Below are 7,105 nucleotides of genomic sequence, written 5' to 3'. Positions count from 1 at the left end.
CCCTATTGACCATGTTGAGGGCACTATGAGTCTCTCTCTTGTTGTCCACCTCATCCCTCATCATCCTATCGTCCTTTGCCATCTTCTTGCTTGATTTCATGGGAGTGTCCGATTGAAGTGACCTCCCTCTCCCATACGTGAGATATGAGGAGGGTGTGTGTGTGAGAGAGCAAGTGCAAGAGCCCCAAACTCCCCTTTCTATATTGCAAACCTTAGCATTTTCCCATAGGTCAGCACCGTCATGCACTCATTTTTTCCATAATGATCGCTATTCCAATTTCCTGCCTTTCTAGCCTCGAGAATACAAGGAGTCTCCCTCCACCTTGATATCTTCAATCAAAGCATCTTTTCCATAATGATCGCTATTCCAATTTCTTTCGCACCACAGATCCATTACGTTCATCTTAGCTCTCAAAATGGTCTGCAATTCCTTTTTCAGTGCCTGTGTACATCTCAGCGCGAAAATCACCTAGCAATGCCCATACGCATAAAAAACCTTTGATAATGGTTGCTTTGTCCTTGCCATCTTAAAGCAGGGAGCTCTTGTGCTGGTCTTCCGTGATTAACAGCGTGTTGTTGGCATCACCATATCAGGCAAAGGTGTTTTACCTCACCATCCCTCTGGTTTCCATTTGAGTAATCATCGCAAGTGCGTTTTTGAATACACAGAGAAATCCACTGATAAGGATGGTGTAGGTAAATGTCTTCAACGATCACAAGCAGCAGTCTGCACTTATCCAGAAGAATCATCGCATCTTCTAGCCTTTCTTGCTCTGCCCTTGCCGTCTTAAAGCAGGGAGCTCTTGCACTGGTCTTTGGGGCATCATCATATCAGGGAAAGGTGTTCTATGTCACCCTCCCTCTCATTTCCATCTGAATCATCATCGTAAGTGCGCTCTTGAATACACAGAGTAATCCATTGGTAAGGATGGTATAGGTAAACGCATTCAGCTCACAAGCACTCTCTGCACCTATCCAAATTAAGAACCATCGCATCTTCTACCCTTTCTTTCTTAGTGAATTAGCGTGTAAAGACATTGTACGTAAAAGTATATGAAAGGTGTTGAGAGCGCTTCCCCTCTTCTTTCTGATTCTTCTCCATATGAGCCAGTATTGAGAGAGCCTTGTTGACTTCATTATTATTAGCCTTCACAATGCCATCTATCAGGCTGGTCATGTAGGTGACCATATTTGGGAGGCATCTCCCATTTCTGATACAGATTGACGAGAGCGTTGCCGACTTCATCAGACTATAGACCAGGCTGGTTTTCATGTGCACATTTGGCATGCATTGCCTCTTTTTCATGAGTCACACTATGGCTTATAAAACCTTGTCAACTTTCTTGTCCTTTAAGAGGCCATTTATCAGGCAATTGTTTAAGATATCTAGGGTGTATTTGTGCTTCTCCATCTGAATGACTATGGCAACAGCCTTGCTGGCTTCATTACCCTTTAATAGGCCACCTATCAGGCTAGTGTGGGTGAACATCCCCGCGGTATATCCCCCCTTCTCCATGTGAGAAAACATGGCAAGAGCCTCCTCGACTTTTTTTGCCTTCAATAGGCCATTTATCAGGCTGTTGTTGGTGACCATGTGCCTTTTTGACTTCATTAGCCTTCAGCAGGCCATCTATCATAGTGTTGTAGGTTCATAGAATCAAATGCATCCCTTGTAAAAGTAACTTATGATTATAATAAGTGTGGACTTCCTTTCCACCTACCTCTATTCCCTAATTCCCACATGGACCCCTTTTTACCTATGCAAGTCTCAACATGTGTCTATTCCCACCTACCTATAATTCCCATGTGATGGATAATCCTCACTCCCTTAACTTGTATATAAATCCCATTAGCTGCCCTCATTTGTAACAAGGTCTTCACTCTCCATTCAAGTGCAATCTATTGTCATTGTTCTATTTCTATCTTGCACTCTCTTATGTATTGACATTAGCATATTAATTAATAGTGATATTAATCACATTTAAGTTAATCTCTAAGTTCTCACATGGTATTAGAGCGATAGAGCTTAAGATTAATTTTTCTAATTAGCGCTAAGAGTCTTCCATCTCTCTAGCCCACACTCGAAGCCTCACTCTCCATTCATTTCAAGGAATCCGGAACCTCGAAAGATGGCCGAGTTAGCTTCTTCATCTTCCGCATCCACCTACAAGCCCCGCTACATTATCGACAAGCTTAATGGCACTAACTACCAAGTGTGGAAGATTTGGATGGAACTCTACCTCACGCAGCTGCAACTTTGGGACGTCACGTCAGGAGTCGAAGAGCAACCTGACCACCCCGAAGACAAAGATTCAACATACTTCATCGACACCTATAATACTTCGCATAGTAGAAACAATAGTGCCAAGATGGAGCTCATTCTCCATTTCCAAGATCGGTAAGTCTAAATGCTAAAAAAGCTAACTACAGGTAGCGCCATTTGGAAGTTCTTCGAGAAGAACTATGAGCACACTGACCTTGTCTACCAAGTTTCCCTGATCAAGAAATTGGTAAACACTACCATGCAAGAGGGTCAGTCATTCTCCAAGTTTTTGGAGACGTGGCAAATACTTCTAGATGAAGTACTTATCTCAGGGCTTGCCATCCCTGAAGAGCTTCAAAGTATGCTCTTATTGGCTTCTCTACCTGCATCATGGAGAGCCTTTATCACTACACAAGCCACTACGGCTAACTTGCAGCTACAAAATCTTATAGCCAAGATCCATCAGAAGGAAACGCTTCGCGACCACACTAGCAGCTCACAAAAGTCCACATCACTTGTCACTATGACAAGAAACTCACGCCCTTACAATGGCAAGAAGCCTCAATATTCGGGCCCTCCTCGAAAACACAATAATTCTGGAAGAAAGTCGCAATTTCAAAGCCACCACAATCACCAAAATTCAAAGCAATGCGTCAATTGTCATCACTTTGGACACCTCACAAAGGACTGCCGACAACCACGCAATCAAGGTTATCGTCCTATCTCTCACCCTTATCTATATCCTTCTTACCCTCAAGGGGGAACACGCCATGGCCAACCATCTCCTTTCATTTATGGTCAAGCTCATTATGCTGACATATCTACTTATGATAGCCCATCTTATCCTTTGCAACTATATGCCACCACTATAGCTACTTCATATCCCAATATCTGGCTACTTGATACGGGCGCCACCCATCATATGACATATCACCTACACTGGCTATCCAACATCACTTATCTAGAACACCCTCTAGAAGTATGCCTCGGTGATTACAACATCCAGCTCGCCAAAGCCTATGGAGATGCTGTCATTAACCTACCTAATGGACTACACACCACTATTTATCACGTATATTATGTCCCTGGTCTCAAGAAAAATCTCATCTCTGTCAGCGAGCTAACCGACAACGGCATCATCATCAAATTCATGCGAGAAGGCTGCCACATTTCGGCACTAAACAAAGATGGTCAGTATGTCACACTTTTGGTCCCCAAAACTGGGCGTCTTTATCCATTGGGTGACTCATCGCCTGCACATGCATCTGCATCATCCATAAAAAAACAAGAAAACACACTCAAATGGCATTATAGACTAGGACATATTTCTCAACATGTTTTGCACCAACTCACTCATCGCCAACTTGCACTAGGTCTTCCCAAGCACCTCACTCACATCACACTTTGTGAGGGCTACATTCTTGCTAAAGCACATCATGTCCCATTCCCCACTTCATCATCACGAGCCACTGCACCTCTCGACCTCATCCTCTCTGATGTTTGTGGCCCATTGCCCGTCAACTCCCTCACTGGCAGTAAGTATATGCTTACTTTTATAGATGATTTCTCAAAATACACAACTACTTACTACATGGCCGAGAAATCCTCAACCTTCTCTCATTTTTGCACATTCAAGGCATTAGTTGAGACTAAACATGGCTGCCACATTAAAACTCTCCGCACAGATCATGGTGGGGAATACACTTCTCATGCATTCAAAGATCTATGTCTTTCTGCTGGTATTCGACATGAATTCTCCATCACCGACCACCCACAACAAAATGGTCGTGCCGAGCGTAAGAATCGCACAGTTTTTGAAGCTTCTCGTGCCATGCTTCTTCAAGCTAGCCTCCCAGACACCTATTGGGAAGAAGCTACCGCCACTGCATGCTACATTCAAAACCGCATTCCATCCACCCGCAATCCTACTACTACACCCTACACCCTCTGGCACGGTCACCCACCTCATCTTGGCCACCTTCGCATCTTTGGAAGCATTGCATATCCACTTGTGACACAACCTTTATCAAAACTATCACCACGTGCTCAACGCACAACTTTTGTCGGCTATGGTGATCCCTTTGGCATCAAGGCATACCGCCGCTATATCCCAGACCATCACAAGTTTATCTTTGCCCGTACCGTCGTCTTTGATGAAGAATTCATCATCTCAGGCAAATCTTCTCCACCATTGCACCCTACATTCTCATCACCAGTCCACTCTTCTCATCAACCTTTGTTGACGGCCTCACCCACACACACACCCATGAAATTTCCCACCCTTCTAGGCACAATCTTGAGCCTCCCTTCACCATCCAAAGGCCTTTCCTCATCGCCCATCCACCTCCTCGTGTCTTGCATTCTCATGCACAGCCAATCGGCAACACTCCTGCACCACCTCTTGCACCCATCTCCTCACAGTTGACACCATCACCAACACCGTCCGTCCCGACTACCGCTACTTCCATCACACCACAGACACTCGGTGCTCCACCTCGTGAGCTCCCATCACCTTCACTACCGGTCTCACCTTCACAATTGCCATCTTTTTTTTCGCAACTCCCACGAAACCTTGCCAGTTACTCCCATCCCAGCAGATGTCGACGAAGTCGAGCCTCATAGCTCTACTTCTGTCACTTCGGCTATACACTTGGACCAAGCCGCCTCTAGCTCGCATGGTCGCACCCACTCTCTTCGCGAGATCTATGAAGCCACCAATTTCTCTACTGTCCTCAATGATGAAATGATTCTTGAACATCCACCAGAGCCTCTTGAAGATGCCCTTCCCCTCTCTGTTCTCGATGCCCTTGCTTCTAGTGAGAGCAAGGAGTGGCATGCTGCCATATTGGATGAACTCCAAGCCCTCAAAGAAGCTAACACTTGGGAGCTAGTGCCACCTCCTAAGAATCATAACATTGTCTCTTCCAAATGGCTATTAAACAAGAAATACCACCCCAACGGCTCAGTTGATCGCTACAAGGCACGCCTTGTCGCTCGCAGCTTCACTCAACAACAAGGTGTGGATTACTTCGACACCTATTCACCAGTACTGGGTATGACTGCATTTCAGCTTCTTATTGCACTTGCTGCTAAGTTTAATCTTCTTTTACATCATCTTGATATAAAAACTTCCTTCTTATATGGCTTGCTCCAAGAGCTTATCTATATGCTACAACCTCCTCATTTTGAAGTGCTTCACCACCCTGATTATGTATGTAAATTGCATAAGCCCATTTATGGTTAAAACAATCTGCACGAGAGTGGTACATCCACATGCACCATTACTTGCTCAAATGTGGCTGGGAACGTCTTATGGCAGAATACAATATCTACATATGGCAGACCTCTAAAGGCATGGCTATCTTAGGCCTCTTTGTGGATGACATTCCTCTTCTTGGCACATCAGAGTACATGTTGCTACAAGCAATTGATTGCATCTCTCATGAATTCCCAGTAACGGACAAAGGACCTATGACTTATTTCCTCAGCATTGAGGTCATAAGAGATCCAGCAAGTAAATTTATCCAATTATCCCAATCCAAATACATTGAAGAACTCTTCCTCTTCTATGGTATGTCTGCTTCAACCCCTAAGTTTACCCCTTTGCTTGTTAAGCACAAGCTTGCACCTGAATTTCATGATTACACTCACACTGATGCACTCTACTGCCCATCCTTTCATTTCCCAAAATTCTGCGAACAATTACGTTATCTTATCTCTTGCACCCGTTTCGATCTTTCCTACACACGCCAATATCCTCTCTCGCTCTATGTCAAAGCCCTGTAAAGTGCACAAGCAAGCTGCAAAGCGCACCCTTCGCTACTTACGCACCACTCAACACTATGCCCTCACTTACTATTACGACCCCTCTAGCCCCATCTCTATTTCAGGATATGTTGATGCCAACTAGGCTGGCGACGACCCTCGATGTTTTTCTACAGGAGGCTTTGTATTCACTTTGGTTGGTATTCCTATCTCTTGGCAAACCAAACGACAATGTTCTATTGCAAGTTCTTCTACTGAAGCTAAATACGTTGCTGCTGCTCTTGCCTCCCGCGAGGCTCTTTGGATCTCTGAATTGATCAATGAATTGAAGCTACCCTTCAATATCTCGACTGATCCAATCACTCTTTTTTGTGATAATCAGTCTACCATCACACTTACAGAATCACCTTCCTTCTCATCCAAGCTCAAACACATTAAGATAAGCTTCCATCTCTTGAAAGAATTAGTCGCAAATGGCTTCATCAAGCTAGTGTATGTTCCATCTGCAGAAAATTGGGTAGACTTTCTCACCAAGTCTGCGCTCGCCACTAAACAAACAGCTTCATCGCGTAATTTGAGTTTGATCTCTACCGGATGAACTTCTCATTGAGGGGGGATAGCATGTATCTACGACATGGCTACTTCACAAAGCTCTTTTGTTCATCAATCTCAATGTTACAATGAGAAGTCCACCCTTAAGGGGGGATGCAAAAGTAACTTATGATTATAATAAGTGTGGACTTCCTTTCCACCTACCTCTATTCCCTAATTCCCACATGGACCCCTTTTTACCTATGCAAGTCTCAACATGTGTCTATTCCCACCTACCTATAATTCCCATGTGATGGATAATCCTCACTCCCTCAACTTGTATATAAATCCCATTAGCTGCCCTCATTTGTAACAAGGTCTTCACTCTCCATTCAAGTGCAATCTGTTGTCATTGCTCTATTTCTATCTTGCACTCTCTTATGTATTGACATCAGCATATTAATTAATAGTGATATTAATCACATTTAAGTTAATCTCTAAGTTCTCACATCCCTTCCTTTCTAGCCGAGGTATCACAATGTTGTA

General features: G+C 44.1%; 1 pseudogene; it reads right to left on the bottom strand.

Moving 5' to 3' along the window:
• Nucleotides 1-4,530: 4,530 nt before the first annotated feature.
• On the bottom strand, nucleotides 4,531-6,503 carry LOC147450686 (uncharacterized; annotated as a pseudogene).
• Between the last annotated feature and the right edge of the window lie 602 nt (nucleotides 6,504-7,105).

The sequence above is a fragment of the Adiantum capillus-veneris genome, chromosome 9 (genome assembly GCF_014529385.1).
Source record: "Adiantum capillus-veneris isolate H3 chromosome 9, ASM1452938v2, whole genome shotgun sequence".
Lineage (NCBI taxonomy): Eukaryota > Viridiplantae > Streptophyta > Polypodiopsida > Polypodiales > Pteridaceae > Adiantum > Adiantum capillus-veneris.
The sequence above is the reverse complement of the archived record's forward strand: the minus strand, read 5'-3'. Positions and strand labels throughout refer to the sequence as shown.